General features: G+C 42.2%; 1 protein-coding gene across 1 annotated transcript in view; it reads left to right on the forward strand.

The window, feature by feature from the left end:
* Positions 1–17,480, forward strand: part of ETFA (electron transfer flavoprotein subunit alpha) — a 300,814-nt gene that overhangs the window by 147,820 nt on the left and 135,514 nt on the right. The gene's annotated exons all lie outside the window — the stretch shown is intronic.

Consider the following 17,480-nt stretch of genomic DNA (forward strand, 5'->3'; position numbering starts at 1 on the left):
CCTCTTGAAACCTGACATTCAGATATGCTTTCCCAATTTTGGTCATGTCACTGATCATAAAAAAGCCTCATTAAGACTGTCACATTCCCTCTCGCTTATCTAATCTTGTTTACTTTAAACGTCTACACAAACCACACTAAAATGGTTCAGAGACATCCACGTTCATGTTGTTTTTGAAGGAAACTGCCTCAATCTGGCCATGCATCTCATGAGCTCTCTCATTGCTTACCAGTCTTATTTGTCTTTCCACTTCATTTATCACGTCACAGATCTGCAGACTGCCATCTTCACCTTAAAATATAATGATCCGCCTCCCAACCTTACCGATCCATGTCAGTATCTCCTTGATTCCAACTGAATCCAAGCTGGCCAATAGCAGACCTGCCAAAGGAGTGGCATCTGAGGTCAAGAGTAGTTCCTTCATCTCTGCCTCTGTACAATCCCCAAGCATTTCCTTCACACCCCTGCTTTAAGGGAGGCATTTACTCATACAATGTAAGAACCTATGCCTCGTACACAAATGGTTACACAGCTGCACTACTGGATGTCTAGGCAAAGTATTCCAACCTCATGACCTATTAAGCCTTTCATGATCATCCACCTCTATTTTTCTGTCATCCAACCAGTTGGATGCCAAACAACTTAATGGGTGGTCTCTATTTATGAGGTTCCCCGTTATTGAAGTCCGTTTCAGCAGGAAATAGAGCAACAGATATTTCTGAAGTCCTTGAAAATTCTCATCTTCTATCCATTCTTCTGCTGATGAGTCGGTCCCATCCCATCTTTGATATGACCACTTTTACCCAGCGTTTTATTAGCTGTACTTTATCACTTGAAAGACGACATGTCTAAGAGCATTGTTGACTCCTGGTTGAGTGGTTGGCAGTCGTCGTCCATATATTTAATGTATGCATTAGCTAAGGCTTAATATTAATCCACTCATTTACAGAATTCTGTCTTATTTTCATCAAACTGGATGTGCATTTTGTGTATGAGCCTTTTGTCCCATACTATAGAATTTGTTTGCTCTTTCCAGCACTGGGAGGCAGCCTGACAGCATTGTTTAGCATATTGATTATTTTGGCTAAGACGGTCGGCTGATTGGTGTGAACTTTTGCCCAATACAGTCAGGATTTCACTTACGCAGGCACTTATTGACTCACTCATGCACCTGTCTGTGCATTCGCCCAACCCATTTGCAGTTCCTTCAATCAACTGGCCCATCTATTCATGTAGCCACACTCACTCCTATCCATCCACTGACCCATTGGTATCCATACACACACGTCCATCTACACATCCAACCATTCACCCATTAGCACACTCCTTGAAGCATCAGTAAATAATCAAACACTATCACTTCAAAAGCTAACCCTATTGGTTGGGTCATTTCAATGTCGAGCCTACCAGACAATACTGCAGTCTGATTGCAAAGGAGGTCTTCTTTGCATACCACGTAGAGAGGCTTGTAGCCTGGCCATTGCTTACCATTGTTGGCTTTGCTGTCACTTTCATTTGCCTACTTCTTCTTCAATGTCTTGCTTGTCCATCTTGTGTCTTATCCCTCCTCATTGCTAATTTAAGTGTGTCCATCCACTGCCCACCTTATGGGAACTACTTTATCTTCTTTCTTTTGTCTTGAGAACTCCACGAGAGTTCATGTGTTCTCCAGCGGTCTCCCTGTTGTACTTCTCTTCCTCCATCCGTGCTTCTCTTCCTCCATCCATGCTCATTTTGCTTTCTCTCGCCTGCGTGTATCACCCCCGACCTGCTTCTTAATGCACTTGCGTCTTGTGCTTCCCCTCCTCTGTGCCCCTCCCCCTGTTCTCCTCCCCGTTCTCATTCACCAATTTGATTTTCTCTTCTCTGCGCTCCCCATCTACGCCCTCTGTGTTAATACTCCCATCCTCACCTATGTGTTGCTTCTCCCCAAAACCAGCGCCTGTGTTGCTTCTTACCAAATGCTTTAAAAAAAAAACACTGCCATTTTTTTTCCATTTTATTTAGTGATCCAACCTGGTTAGGTAAATAAAATGAATTCATGTCACTCTGTACCACACGCATGTATGGTGCAATCCTACAAAATGATGGCCTCTTCTTTACCAATGGGATGCAACATTGAGAATGCTGCACAACATTGCCAAAAAGCCATTGGCTAAGCCAATAGTTCTCAAAGACGAAACCTCTTGGCTTTGCCAATGGTTGTTTGCTTTTCCTGTTATTTCTGTACACCTACAAAGCAGGATGTTTTCATTTTAAATACTTTTTATTGAAGTTTATTGATCATAGCATCGTCATATGTTTGCCTCTGGTCTCTGCAAATACCCTAAAACCCAAATGTCCCTTTTAATTTGCTTTTTAAGCATAAGAGAATTCATTGTAGGAGTACCTCACCCAAAGATACTCCATATTACTACCGGAGTTGGGGGTATGGAGAAGGTAAATAGGTGATAACCTTTACGAGATTAATACACTGCTACTTAGTATAGAAAAAAGAAAAAAAAACACTTCCCGTATGATATTCTTGATCAGCAACAATGTCAGTAGCCAACTCCTCTTAAAAATATGGGCAGAGGGGTAGAAATCAAACCGTCAATAAACATTCCTATGTAAACAAGGGAGGTTGCTGTCGCAAGCCCACCTTACTTCAGCATTTAAGTCCCTCTCTTTACTTTGCTGTTCCAAAAACTCCAGAGCAACAGCAGTTTGTGAGAAAACAAATGTGTTGCACTCTTTTGCAACCAGACTACTCTGTTTGTATGGGAACCACAGCAAAACGTATACACCCAGCATTGTCAACTCTATCTTGTCTGATGTTAGTTCTTGCCTCTTCTGCTGTGTGGTAAGGGTTAATCTGGAAAATTGAGGATTTTGAGTCCTCCTTAGGTACTTTTTTCCACCAAGCTGCCTGGTCACTGGCCTTTCAACGCCCTCTCATAGTGCTGAAACCAGATATAGCTATTAGGCGTCTACTTAAATGTCAGGTTGCCTTCAGGACCTCCACAGGAGTAAAGGAGGACCCCTGCAGAACTATCAAGTTTAGGATGCATTGCATGACATATCTCATGTTTTCATTATCTGTTGTGGCCAGCACAGCTCAGTCTGAGTCTAGCGCCTTCAACAGTGTTTGCCGTATTTTCTATCTTTGTATCAAAGTGTGAAATTAAGGTAACTGCACCACTTAAATACACCTGCACTACAGTCACCACCTAGTCAGCAGCCAATCTAGGCCTGTAACTTCGGTCTGTCTTTTTGATGTGGCTTTTCATATCCACTAAGGAATTATCCACTGTCCTCACTGAGGACTGCTTCAGCTTCCATAGCACTTGCATTATGTCCATTTCCCTCAATGTCCACTAATTCAGCAGTGTTTTCAGCTTGTTCTTTTGCTGAACGGTTCTCAAGTTACATTTAGTTTTTTGTACTCTGTATACTTTCTATGTGAGACCTCATGAAACCTGCACCGTAAGGGAGAAGATTGTGAAAATGTTCTCCAGATTTCTCTAAGCAGCGTGAGGATGCCTGGTCAGCCTCCCGCGATCAACAGGTCCAGAGCCCACACATCCTTTGTGGAGCAAGCTCGATCCAGTCAGGTGGTGCGCTCCTAATTCACCTCACTTCCTCACCCCTATCTTCCTCACCCCGTCTTGTAGTGTCACTCCTGCAGTTGGCTTCAGGATGATGAAGCATGACACCCAACTGGGTGTGAGAGGACATTACATTCCAAAGAAATGGATTCCCATCTCTTTGCCTCTGTAGCCTACTGTCCTTTGTATATTGCTGAATTCTAGATCATTCAGGAACAGCACAACTTTAATTTTCATATTCAGGATTTCCTCTCTGCTGTTTCCAGATGGTCAGGTGGCTCCAGGAGAAACAACTTACCCAGGTGGCTTGCCTCTGCAGTACTATCTGCTTGGATGTTCTCTGGCGAGGCCTTCTTTTGCCGCCAGCTGTGCTTCTGGTAAACAAGTGGGCACTCTGTCCCCACCAAAATGATTTAGCGCCTGGGACATTCATAGGCATCTCGGTACAACCTAGAGAAGGGGGCTGTGCTGAAGACCAGCGGCTTCTCCAGACTGCGGCAAACTGCTATTCAAGCAGGATGTTTTATGGAAGGGTGTAGTAAAAAGCAGTATAGTGTTCGATGGAGCTGGAGCAGACATTACTGCTATCAGTAGAATTCATATGTTCCTGTTAATTGCATTTCCCAAAATTGTTTTGCGATTGCTCATGTGGAAGCTGTGTATTAAAAATGGAATATGTTCCTGAGCAGGGAGCAGTTCATAGCCACTTCTTTCCTGTCTATATCACTGGCAGTCATTTGTGGTTGACCCAGTCATTCTGAGTTATCGCTAAGAGCAAGCAGCTGAGTTGAACCAAGTCCATGAGGTTTGTGGAGAATCTGCGAAGCATCACCTGTACCCTCAGTGACTGGTGCATACATCGCCTGGGAGCTCAGGTGTCAGCCCAGCCGCACACCCCTTGTGTCTGTACTTCCGGTCTGTTGGCCCCCACCATAGGAGATACTGGATGCACTCTTATTCCACGCTGATGACCTTGTTCTCCTCTTGTCCTGTTACTTGAAATCAGGGGTCACATAAACACCCCCACTAGTCTGGTCCTGGCTGCTTCCGGTCTTCCGCAGCTTGGGGTGAACCACCAGCTGCACGAACCAGGAAGAGGCCTCTCCAGAGCTCCTCAGAGAGGACGCGCACAAACTGCGGTAAATACGGCGAATCATTGGGAAACCTTGAACATGCGAGAAGGCTGTTTACAAGTGACCTTTGGAGTGAAAGCGTGTTCTTGTTTCACAGAAATACACGCATGCTTTGGGACAGATGTGCAAACGAGCACAGATTACGAGGCACTGTGTTTTTTTTAGGTTGAGCATTAGAGAGCTCTTGTATGTACTTTAGTGTATATTTATATGTGTATGTACTTTGTGTGCTCTGGAGATCAGCCTTAGGACATGTCGGCTTCCGCTTAAGGGCTTTTTGTTCTGTTCAACTGCCTCTATTTAACTGTCTTGATAGAAAACAGTAGCAGCTCCTGGTGGGAGTGCTGCAGGGCGGGGCGGGGGAGGGGTAGGGTGGGGGGTAGTAAATTCCAGCTCACAGCCGACCGGAGTAATGTAAATAAATAAAACGAATTTCATTGTGCGCGCTGAAACGCCAAATGGCGATGCAGCGCACGCAAGAACAGGAGGCACATTCTTCCCCTGGAGTTTTTTCTCCCATCTGTACAACCGTTCACCTAGAACGCTTCGATTTAGAATTGTTTTAAGGAGTGATGATGCACCTTTCAGTACAACATGCTTCTCACACTTCCTAAAGAGGCTGCTTGATAATGACAGTACAGACTCATACATGCTCTCATACTTTTCCGGCGAGATGGGGCACGCCCTATCCACCAATTAACATTAATTAGATGAAGGCAATACGATTTCCAATACCAAGTATGTAGTGCAACCTGCCTCTAATTTCATATTTCATTTATTTTTATTTTATTTGCAGAGTTTTATATAGCACTGGCTAGACCCGGAGGTATCAGAGCGCTTTACATGAGGATCAGCAAATTACAAGTTACAAAATTACATCAGTTACAGGAGCTAAGTAGAACATAGGAGAAAAACAGTGAATACACAATAACATGGATTATTAGCGCATAGCATAGCCAAGACACACGTCAAATGGGGCATGGAAGGTAGGGGGGGATGGTAAAAAGGGGTAAGGAATGCATAATTGGGTCAGGCAGACCGGAGATGGAAAGTACTTACAAAACAGTCACAGCAAAAGACATACAAACCGGCTAGGGACCAACAATCATAAACATCTCGTGAATTGGTGTTAGTATAAGATGGGAGGGGAGCAAAAGACCAAAAAAAGGGGGGGGGGGGACGACATGAGGAAAAGAACAGACAGGCGAACAAGGAGCAGTCCAGCAACAATGAGGATAGGTCGAAACCGCCAAGATGGAGGACCCAGGCCATGGGAACCAACAGCATCAACCCAAAATGGCGGAACACACAAAAATCCACCACGAAAACCACAAGGCAGCAGACTGGAAGGCTTCACTCGGGGTCGGATGGGGGAGGCAGCCACATAACTACAGAGGGAGGAGGGCAGGACACCGCCGATCACAAAGCGGGTCGTTGACGTACACACACCCGGGGCTCCAGGGGCAGCAGCATCGCCATTCAGAATGCCGCAAAGACAGGGGAAAGTCAGATTCGGACGCCAGGCAACAGCCCCGGAGAGGTGGAGGCAGCAGCGGGGACCAGGAGGGCGCGCCTTCCCAAAACTCAAGAAGCAAAACAAGCTCGGGGTCACTGGTCAGCAGCACCGCAGCACTCCCCGCCGCTGAACCCCCACCAGGAGAAGCAAGACTCGTGCATCTCCATCGTCGCTTGGGAGGCAGTGCAAGAGGACAGGCAACTGCAGCAAAACCCGGAGGGTAGGGAACGGCGAAGAGGGGAGATCCCCTCCGAAGTCACCCAGGCATACCCCACCGGTCATCGGCCGCAGAAATGGCTCCGTAGATCCTTAGCAACTCGTCGGAAGGCGGGGGAGGAGAGGAAAACACAGCGGAGAGACGAGGACAAACCATGTCCAATGTCCGGCTGGGTAGGTGACGGCTGAGCATATGCATAGATTTAACCATCCAGCTTTTTAGTTTTCAATAAACTGCCTGTTCCGGGTGTCATTTACTGCCTACTTACAAAGCTGATCCTAAATCCATCAACCACAGTACTGGATATTGCATGCATAGTTTCTGCAGGGAGGAGGCGTAGCTAAGCTCTAAAACGGGAAATTTTAAAACGTACAGAAATATCACTGAGATCTCTACTAGGAATGTGCAACATTTGCATCATTTTCTTTTGCACAATTATCAATCAATCAATCAATCAGGGATTTATATAGAGCGCTACTCACCCGTGAGGGTCTCAAGGCACTTAATTACATGAAATTCTGCAAAAAAATATGCAAGACTACATGGAATGTAAAAACAGCATTTAGCAGTATTAATTTACAGCAAAATGAGTCCTTGGGTCTATATTGTATGTAAAGATGCATTTCACTTAAAAAAAAAAAAATATATATATATATATATATATATATATATATATATATATATATATATATATATATATATATATTTAAAAAAACCACAAGTACCACAAACAGCTGCTCAGGTCCTGGCCCTTTGACTTGTTGCGTGCTTGTGCATTAAAATTGTACACACTACATAATTTTTCATTTTCCTAATATGTATAATGCAAAATTCCACAATATTATCGCAGCATAATGTAAATTTCACACAGGCTTTATTTCCACTTAAAATCCGAGTTCTGGAATTAAAATAGAGCTAGATGTAGTATTTCCAAGCATTATGCAGAAATTACGGTGATGGTGTTTATAAACCCTTCCACAGATATTTCCTGTGAAAAGACCCAAAAAAGGTTTTGTTTGAATTTTTGCCTATTTTATATTTTTGTGCATTATTAACAACGCCCAGTGTTTTGGATTTGCTTGTAAATTTATATGTGCACACTGACATGATTTTATTACACTTGAAAGACGTTTCCTTTGATGTAAAAGTGTGGGTTCTTGGCTCTGCTGACTAGACCTCAATTTATGTCTGGACACCACCTTATTCAAAATGGATGTCTCCACCTGCATGGTCTATGTTCATTATTTCTGCAGTACACTGTCAAGGTATTTCCATTGACATGGTACTTGCTGTTCTCGATGAAAACTTTCCAGCATGGTCACACAGTTTTCTTTTCTAAAGAACCTTCGGCTAGCTCACTGTACCCTATTCATTCGTAATAGTTTGTTGTTCGTGTGACTAGCTTCTTTTGCCATCTCCGGATGACATTAGCATCGAATGGGCAGAATCAAATTTATGTAGTTGGACAGTGCTTAGGTGCTATGGCAATTTGATGTTTTATAAACCTGTGCTCTGATTTGAATGTAATTCTTTTGCTCACCATGATAATTATGCACTTCTAATGATAGTCTATGAAAAGATTTCCTACGTAAACCCCTGGTTTGGAAGTCTTTCTAAAGCTACTAAGGATGCTGTCCATTTCTCTACTGATTTTGCTGCTCACTTGGGGGCCTAACATTTTTATGATTTGCAACTTGTTTTGTAATGCCCTATTCTGAGAGGCATTGACTTCATGCTTTTTGCAATTATGATCTCTGTATCGCACCTTTTGAATTTTTGTAATAAGTCTTTTAAGTTTTACTTCTGATCTAGAACTCCATTATTGAGTGGGCCCTTCCATAATTGAGTATTTTTTGGTGTGCTTTATCTCAGGGACATATTACCTCATGAAATTGAGGTTTATCACTGTCTCATGTTTATCAACCCGTGGGCGATTTATTGAGGCAAATATTTTAGGGTGTACAAACATTGAAGTTCTCTTGCACCCACAGTTTGCAGTCTTTTGTGCACGATTGCAAGTGATTTTTTTTTTATACAATTCCAGAGAATAACGACTAGCAATCTGATCATGGATGCAATAAAATAAACAAGTACTGGCAAAGCAAATAGATTTATTGTTTGTATGCCATGCAGCATAAATATCAAACATATTGGCTTTGCCAGTGTTTGTTTGGCTGTCATCACTGGGTAGCAAGCACAGACAAAAGCATTTTATAAAATAGATGGTAAAGGAAGAAAAGCATGAAGAAAAGCATGCATTTCTTTCTGTTGTATTCATTTTTTCAGATGCTCTTGGTAGTGCAGCCTTCCCTGTGCTAGAGAGCTGCTGAAAGATGCTGAGGCAATGCCTCTTAAAGTAAGTATAGAACCAATAATTGTGCTGCAGAAAAATGTTTTTTTTATAGATTATGTAGAGGATTAGTAAACAAGTCAATCACACTCCATTTGCCCTTCAACAACTCCTATCCACACAGTTGACGACCCTACCCACTGTAGTCTGTAATAAACCAACAACGGCATCAAAAGCCGGTCAAGCTGTGGAGAGCCAGGTTTTTTCAAACACAAATTCACAATGCGCATCACACAGTATATATCCAAAATATGTTTTATATAGATTTAGAACTTTTATAAAAAAGTTCCTTGCAATATGACAAATCACCCCAAAACAGTCATAGGACAGCTGGATTGAAGTTGATAATAGAATGGAAGTAGTTCATCTCACACAGTAAATCCTTATTAATTACTGAATCGGAGTATGTTATTTACATCTTCTTAATAGTGAAACTAGTTTGGATTCAGATTCATAGGAGACGTGAACAGTGTTTTTGGAAAGCACGGGTAAATCATGTTTCTCAGTTGAAACAATCTGCTTTTAAGGGCTTGAAATACATAAAACTCAAAAACTGTAGAAGCGATGTATAAAGTGCCATTAATCCATCCTGACGAGATTGCCACAACAGAAAATATGCTGTCATCCCAGTTATTGAAGAAACTGCCTATGATAGTGCTTGTCTGATTTGCAGGACAGAACAGGAGTGCAAAAACCTAGCTGTCTAGCTTTAATAGTCTGTTTTAAGGCTGATTCTTCAGTGCCTCCCCTGTACATGCATACTTACAAGAAAGAGGTTAAAGCTTTAGAAAGACTGAGTATATTTAGTGTATTGGTGATAGGACATGCCACATTGGTGAAGTAGGTAACTGAGCTGTTTAGGGTTATTTACAGCACATGTGGCCAAAGATGGAGTAATGGGTGCATCTTGTAGTAGAGGGACTGTGGGAGAGAGTCTTCAATCATTTATCTGCTGAACTTGGTTGGCCATATAGGGTACACCAAGAGAGGACCTTGCTACCAATACTCATTCATTTACAGTATCACTGCATTATTCTTGTGTGATTGACAGTAGCAAAGGAAGCATACTGCATCCTTGTGCCATCAAGGATGAGTTGTAGGCAACCAACTCTCTCTGAGAAGTGGAATACCCAAACCCGCATGAAAGATATTGGGATTGTAAGGCTCAGCAGATGTTTTTTAAGATGGGACGGCATAAATTATGAGCAAGTTTATACTGTTGCCCTTGGATGGCGATGAGTTCACCAAATATCTCCAAAATGTATCAGTGTGGTGTATTTTGGTGTTCAGTTTTGAGTGGAAAGTACAAGAAAATCAAGTTCAAAGATTCACATTTTTAGAGTGAAGAAAACATGTGTATTCTTCATTTTGAGTCAAGTGGCAATGGGGGTGGAAGACTGTCAATTCCTTAATAGTAAAAATGTTTCCCGGCAGTTTTTAAATAAGTCATTATTTGCTTTTAGGATGGAAGTCTTGGCCTCAAAATGTGTTTTAAAAACTCCTCTCTAGTATTTCAGGTTCTGCAGATGTTAAGCTGAGGGATTTTTTTTACCATACTCCTTGGAGAACCTCACAGGTTTTCTTGACTTATTGAGTTGAGTGGAAAATTATTGGGCAGATTTCCTTGGCTTCTTCCTGTTATGTTTCCTGTGTGAAAGTAAAAGCCTCTTTTTGCATGATCACCCCCAAAGGTTTGGGGTGATGCTGCTGGTTGTTCGACTCAGAGTGCTAACCAGATCTCAGTGTTTTAACCCCTTACAAAATATATGTTAAATTGGCTTCCCTCAATTGGCATAAGCTGACTTACTAATAAGTCCCTAGTATATGGTACCTAGGGCATATAAGACAGTGTGTCCACCCAGGGCTGCAGCACTTATTGTGCCACCCTGCGTTTGATAAAGTACAAAATGGCTCCGAGCCTACCATTGCAGCCTGAATGAGCAATTTTAAACTGCTAGTTCGACTATGACATTTAAATCAATGGCAAAGCCCCACTTCCCTTAACAATATATATGTCTCCCCTAAGGAATGACTATTAAACCCTAAGGTAGGGCTCTTCATGTGGCGAAGGAAGGTGGCACTTGTGATGCTCTTCATTTCTGATGCCTCCTCCTTAATATTGTTTCCTTGAATATTTATGCTGTAGAAAGTCATCTTTTGCTACTGGTCCTTAGCCTTTGCATTTGTGTGCTAGGTCATCAAGTAGTTTGAGCTAGTTTGGTCAAATATATGATCAGTAACCTGGTCACATTTTTGTTATTCACTGCTGACCATGTAGAAACCACTATTCGTCCCAATTTTGCCTGTGTATAGTGCGGTGGTGAGACGTAAAGCACTTTTATATTTGTTTTTGTTTTTGCACTTGTGTTTTGATCTCCGTTTTATTGTTCACGGACTTTATTCTTTGTTTGTGGTTCTCCATTCTCAGTTGGATACTGCAGATAGCGCTCACTTTACAGCACCCAAATACTTATGGCCATTCTTGAGATTAGGTTGGATATTCTCCTGTGGGTGTTTGTCACTTTAGCTAGGTTAATTTGTTGTCCCTCCTGCTAATTTTCCTTTTTCTGGGTCTCAGGAAGGGTCTTTATTGTCTGTTTATTATTGTGATGAATATTGCTAAATAATTTACTTAATTGCTGATAGTGTTTCTCACTGTGAGTGCGGTAATGAAAAATAAATGTTTTGTTCGGAAGAGCATGTAGGATACGAAGGCAAAAAGGGAGAGGCGTGTTGTAAATCAGTCAGCTGAACATTTTGTAAGGTGCAAACAATTCTGATCATTTGGGTCTGGAAAGAAATTGGTGAGATGATACACAGTGCTTTAAATATTTCTGGTTTGCAAAAGTATGGAGGAAAAGAGGGGTGTTTCATTAAATGTGAACTTAAATTAGATTGAAGAAAAAACCTTAGGGCTTAGTGTTTACCTTTTTGGAAATGTATAGCTGTGGATCCTGTAATACATCCTGAAGAACTCAGTCCATCTGTAGCACCATAATGTGATGCTGAAGGTCTGCCACAAATTGTGAATGGCTCTTTAAATTCATTCTGGGGTGGGTGAAGTCCTTGTCTCCAGACGTTCACAAATTATTTTTCAAGCTGCACCGTGTCTCAAGCCCTGGAGTTTAATACTAAAATTGGGCCTAAAAATGAAGAAGGGAAGGCAAAGTTGGAGTAAGTGCAGCAGCTTAAGGTGAAAAGTTAGGGTTACTCAGGGTGGTTAATATTCTAAGATAGCCCTTTGTTATTTTCTCCTTACTCTGCGTTTGCAGAATACTCTTTGATTATGGAGATGTTACAGTGAAATGCTGCACACCCTGATATGTTTTCCAGAATTCACTTCAGAACAGAGCCTGAGAGAAAGTCGTGTGACTCTTTGGCACTAAGGACTAAGTCAGTGTACCAATGTGAGCCTGAGAACTTGGGGGACTGCAACTCCTGCACCCACCAAACATTCTAAAGGACATATTAGGTAACCATCAGTCCTACGAGACCCACAGGAATAGTAGCACTTAAACCCTCTTTCATTAATACTAGACACTAGTATTGTGTGTTTTATTAAAATCTAAAACGTATCCTAGTGCACATAATATAAATAGTATTATCTATGAAAACGAACAAGATAATGATCGTGGCAGTGAGATGCAATTCTATTTGTCATTAGGCAGAACAAATGAAATACTGTAACATTATGACAGTAATTTAAGATTTCTCTATATTACCCATCCCGTCTCTCATCTAACTGAATATATCATAGCAACAAAGTTGGCCTCCACGAGGTTCATAAATGCCTTTGCTCACACTCACATACCTGTTTTGAACAATAGAAACAGTGTTCAACAAGGAGAAAGCTGTTGTTCTCAACTGCGCCTCAGCGATTGTGTTCTTCGAACAAGTAGATAAGCCTGGTGGAAGAATTGATGGTCTTTTCTATAGCCTTCAGCAAAGAAGGGTATTTACAGTTACTGTGTGAACCTCAGCTTGGAGTCCCTTGTTTGTAGTTCTTCTCTGCCTACAAATGTTTCTATGCAGCTTGCATACTCTGCCTTGAACTTTGTTGAATATTATAAAATAGACAATCAATATAGAAGCCCCTCTGGCCTTTCATTGTTCCATTAAACATTTACTGTTTAGAAGCAATATGAAATTGAGATATTAAATTATATCTATCTAAGAATAATTTGTAGAAACTTAAGATGCCAGGCTATGCTAGAACAAAATATTAAACTATATATTTCAGCAACTTAAATCATCACATTGCACTGAAACAAATATTTTAACCACATTGGCAATTGTACATTTTTATGTAAGCGTACATCTGAATAAATCAACATGTAAAATACAGAAAGAGGGAACTCTTATACGAAAAATATATGAAGATCATATAAATTGGAGGGTAGTTCATTAAGTGGTAGAGTTAGAGAAAAACGTGATATCCCCAGATGCTCACCATATAGTGCTGAATTCTGATAGTTTCTTCTAAGCTCAGATTTTTCACCTTACAATACACCCCATGTGCCAGTCTGGATCGGGAAAACTTTATTCTATAGCAATGCGCCGAGCACATATAGGTGGCGCTATGCATCACCATGCTGATTCCACACCTCCCCGGAAGTTACGGAATTGAACCACGTATAAGAGCCATCGCTATTTGCTGACGTTCTTTCCTTTCTTTTCACGTCTTCCAACACGAAACTGGAGCTTCGCTCCTAACGTTGATATTTTTTACCTTAAGCTTCTAAACTAATTTTCTCCAATGTGCTTGGGAGCAATATCCACACCCTAAACAACACTTTTCAAGACGTGATTCAACTGCAGGAAGGGTATGTCCTCACAGATCTGCATGTTGCCGGTCTTTGAGATTTGGACTCGGGCCAAGACTCTTAAATCATGCGACAAGTGTGCACTCATGCACTTGATGGCAATTCGAAACCAGGCGGCATATCTGTTGGTTACAGCACACAAGAAGTTGTAGTCTATGTATGTGCTGTCCCTAATCCAAGTAATTGGCGTGGACCCAATCTAGAGGCCTTTCCAGCGACTGCTCATCTTTGTATTTGAAGTCCTGCGGTAAGCGCAAGTCCAAGTGCAAGCATAAAAAAGTGAAGCACAAGTTGACCTACATCCTGCCATTCTGACTCCAGAGAGAAGACGTGAGGGCTTTCCCTAGTCTGCCGTCGACCCTGCAGCAGAGAGAGGCCTTCTAGGAGAGCGTGATGGGACACTTTAGGTGCAAACCAACCTTTACTCACACCTGACCGATGGCGTGTGCTGAAATTACAAAGGAGCAGCCAGTCATCACGCAATCTGACACAAACCCACTACCTCTGGTACATTCCTCCTATCAGCAGAGGCTCCATTATCTTTTTGATTCTGGCTGATCCTATGCCAGAGCAGGGGACACCCTAAGATGCTGATGATGATGGTGGTGAGAGATGGCTTGCTCCCCCATCACCATATTGATGATGCCTCATACATGGATTTTACAAAATGACAGTGTGTTTGTTAGCTTTCACTATATTAAACTTTTATGGATCCAATGTCTTTTCAGACATAAAATAAAGAAGTAGTGGTGGTCTATGAAGTTCTATGGACTTAAACTGCACCTTTGGTGTTAGGTGCTTTACAGGAAGGCGCTATGCTAATTTCCCTATACCCTGAATTTGAAGTTCAATCCTCTACAGGTGCCCCTTCTCTAATTGAATGCATGGAACGTCACCTTGTTCACCCTGACCAGTACTGTAGAATCCCAGTATAGGAGAGCTACTCAATTATAAAAGGAATGGCCAATAGACCAAGTCAAACCTTTTTTCAGCATCTAAGAAAATTATTGCTAAGGCTTCTGTCTTGGTCTGCATTGTGGCCATCCAATGATGTGGTCTTCCAAGATTAAGCCTGGTGGAACTCCTGGACATGAACTCGGATTGGTCTTTTTGTATGAGGAAGTTGATGATTCCCAGCAATCTAGTTACCAATATTTTTGTTTCTACATTTAATAATGAAATTGGCTGCTACCATACACGCTTCTCTTTGCGTCTTCCCTACTTGTGGGTTATGGCAGTGATGGCGTACCTGAGATCTTGAGGCAGAGTCCCTTTCTCGTGGGCTTCTTTATCCATATTGTGTTGATAGGGTCCTGACACTGTGGATAGTTTTTCTTTCTTCCTGTGGGCAACAATATTCCGGTCTGTATGCCCAAGTATGTCATTGTATGCCTCCCATAGCATCCTTGGGGAGTCTGTTTCCCTCGTTTTCCTTAAAACAAATGCAATGCCTGCCCACACTGCTTTAGTTGCAAGGTTAGTTATCACACATGCATTCAATCTCCATTTGGCTCCTCTTTCTCTGACTCTCCACCCACCCATGCCCCATTCTCCACTGCCCCCACCCCCCATTGTCACAAGTGATCTAAAATTTCCCTTGCCAAAAATTATTTTCCTCCAGTGATGGGAATTTCCCTTGCCGGGATAAATGTATGGTGTAATCTCTAGAATCGATTTTATGTGCCCTGAAGTATGAATATTGTCTTTCCCTTTGATGTTTCATCTTCTAGATGTCTGTCAGATCCACTGCTCAGGTAAACTGTAAGACGGTCATTGAGCGTGGTGTCTTCCATTCGTTAGGTCTTGCTGCCAGTGGATGCACTGCTCTCAGGTCAGGCTCATTATCTTTTAATTGACGCAGCGTGGGGACACGGCGGGAGCTGCCCCTCCATCCAGGTCTATGCATCCACCGGTGCTTTGAAAAAGTGAAATTTAGCCTGAAACATCCCTTTTACCTTGTCCGGATATATTATCATATATTTGAGTCCAAGTACTTGTAATTTGTTTTACTTGATTGTATGTTTTTTCTTGACGATTGACCATTTTTCGTGTAATCAGAGAAGGCCAGAATTTTCTTTGAGTCGAAGAGCACCTCTCCCCTGATTTTGACTTCACCAAAGATCACATCTCTGTTTTTGTAATTCAAATCAAATCAAATAATCTTTATTCTCGATCATTTAGATCATCAAAGATATAAATACATAGCAGTTTTTAAAATTTTGAAGTTTTCAATATTTTAAACAGTTCCATGTAAGGAATGACTTTCAAAAATGTCATAGTACGAACGTTAAAAAACATAAAAAGAGATAATCCAATATCTTATAACATTATACAACCCCCCCTCTTTTAAAAGACGAGATCGAACATACCACATGGCCATTAAATACTTTGCCACAGCAAAAACAATCAGAGGTGACAAATTAGTTTTTAGGATTCTGAACGCAGGCAGATATTTCCTAAATCCCATATTTTTAAGAATGGGTAGAAGCCAGTACTTCCTCACTCTTTGGTAGGCTTTACAAAAAAGGACCACATGTAGGTCACTTTCCTGGGGATATGCACAGGCTGGACACTGCTCTATTGTTGAAGGCTGGGACCAAGTGCTGGTGAATGCCCTCAGTGGTAGAGAACCGTATCTCCACTGTAGGTATAGCTTTCTTGCCATCACAGGACCCATACCATCTAATACACTTTCCATTAGGTAAGAGTCTTTCAATTGTATAAATGTATGAGTCAATGAGCCCACCCGTGTACTGCCTAAAGCGGTAGTCAGCTTTGACTGATAGTAAAGTTGTGAGAGTGCCTTTCGAGAGGTCCTCCTACTTGAATTAACAGGGTCGGTCCATAATTCCGGTAGGCCTAAACTTTCACATAGACTCTTTATGTATCTTAACCAGGGGATGTTACTGGTGTTCGGTAAAGCCAGAAACTCCTGGAGCTCGCTTCTATAATCACTGAGATCCTGGCTGCTCCATATTCGTTGCCAAAAGGCTAGGGGTTTTAGACCAAGTTCCTCAGCGATTGGCCTGAGACCTAGGTCCAATCTCAGGGGAAACAATGGGGTACTCAAGGGGAGGGCCACTAACTGCCTGAGAAATTTGTTCTCTGTGATTGTTAGGTTTTTAGCAGGAACATGGCCCCAAAGTTCCGCCCCGTATGTAACTGAGCCCCGAGCTTGGGATTTATAGATCTGTATCATGGGGCCCAGTGGGCGATATATAGATTTACCCGCCATTCTAGTAATACCCCCCACTTTCTGTGATAGTTTCAGATTTGCCTTAATCGTATGTGTCCCCCATGTCATTTTCTCATTCAGGGTTACCCCCAAATATTCGAATGTGGAAACCCTCTCCAATCGCACTATACCTAGCAAAGGGTTAGGACGTGTTGAGGGGGTAGGGTTCAAAATCATAAATTTTGTCTTGGAGGCGTTAATTTCGAGGCCCCTCTCAGTACAAAATTTCAGGAACCCGTCCACTATCCGTTGGATTCCCATGGGGGATTTAGACAGCAGCAGGGTGTCCTCTGCAAACATTATGGCAGGCACCCTGCTGCCATTCAGTTTAGGAGCGTCGATGTCTTCTATCCTGGACAGGTGGGCGATTACCCCGTTGACAAAGAGGCAAAACAGGGTGGGTGCAAGCACACATCCCTGCCTCACCCCCCTGTCAACGGGGAATCGTTCTGTTAAGCCCCCCATCCTGCCACACCTGACCCGCGCAAAGTTATCTTGATGTAATTTAATCAGAATGGCCAGGATATCTGGCGGGACTCCCAAGTCATCCAGGACACTCCAGAGTTTGGATCTTGGCACCAAGTCGAAGGCGGCACGCAAGTCCACGAACACCGTGTAC

This window comes from Triturus cristatus, chromosome 3_1, assembly GCF_964204655.1.
Source record: "Triturus cristatus chromosome 3_1, aTriCri1.1, whole genome shotgun sequence".
In the NCBI taxonomy this organism is placed as follows: domain Eukaryota; kingdom Metazoa; phylum Chordata; class Amphibia; order Caudata; family Salamandridae; genus Triturus; species Triturus cristatus.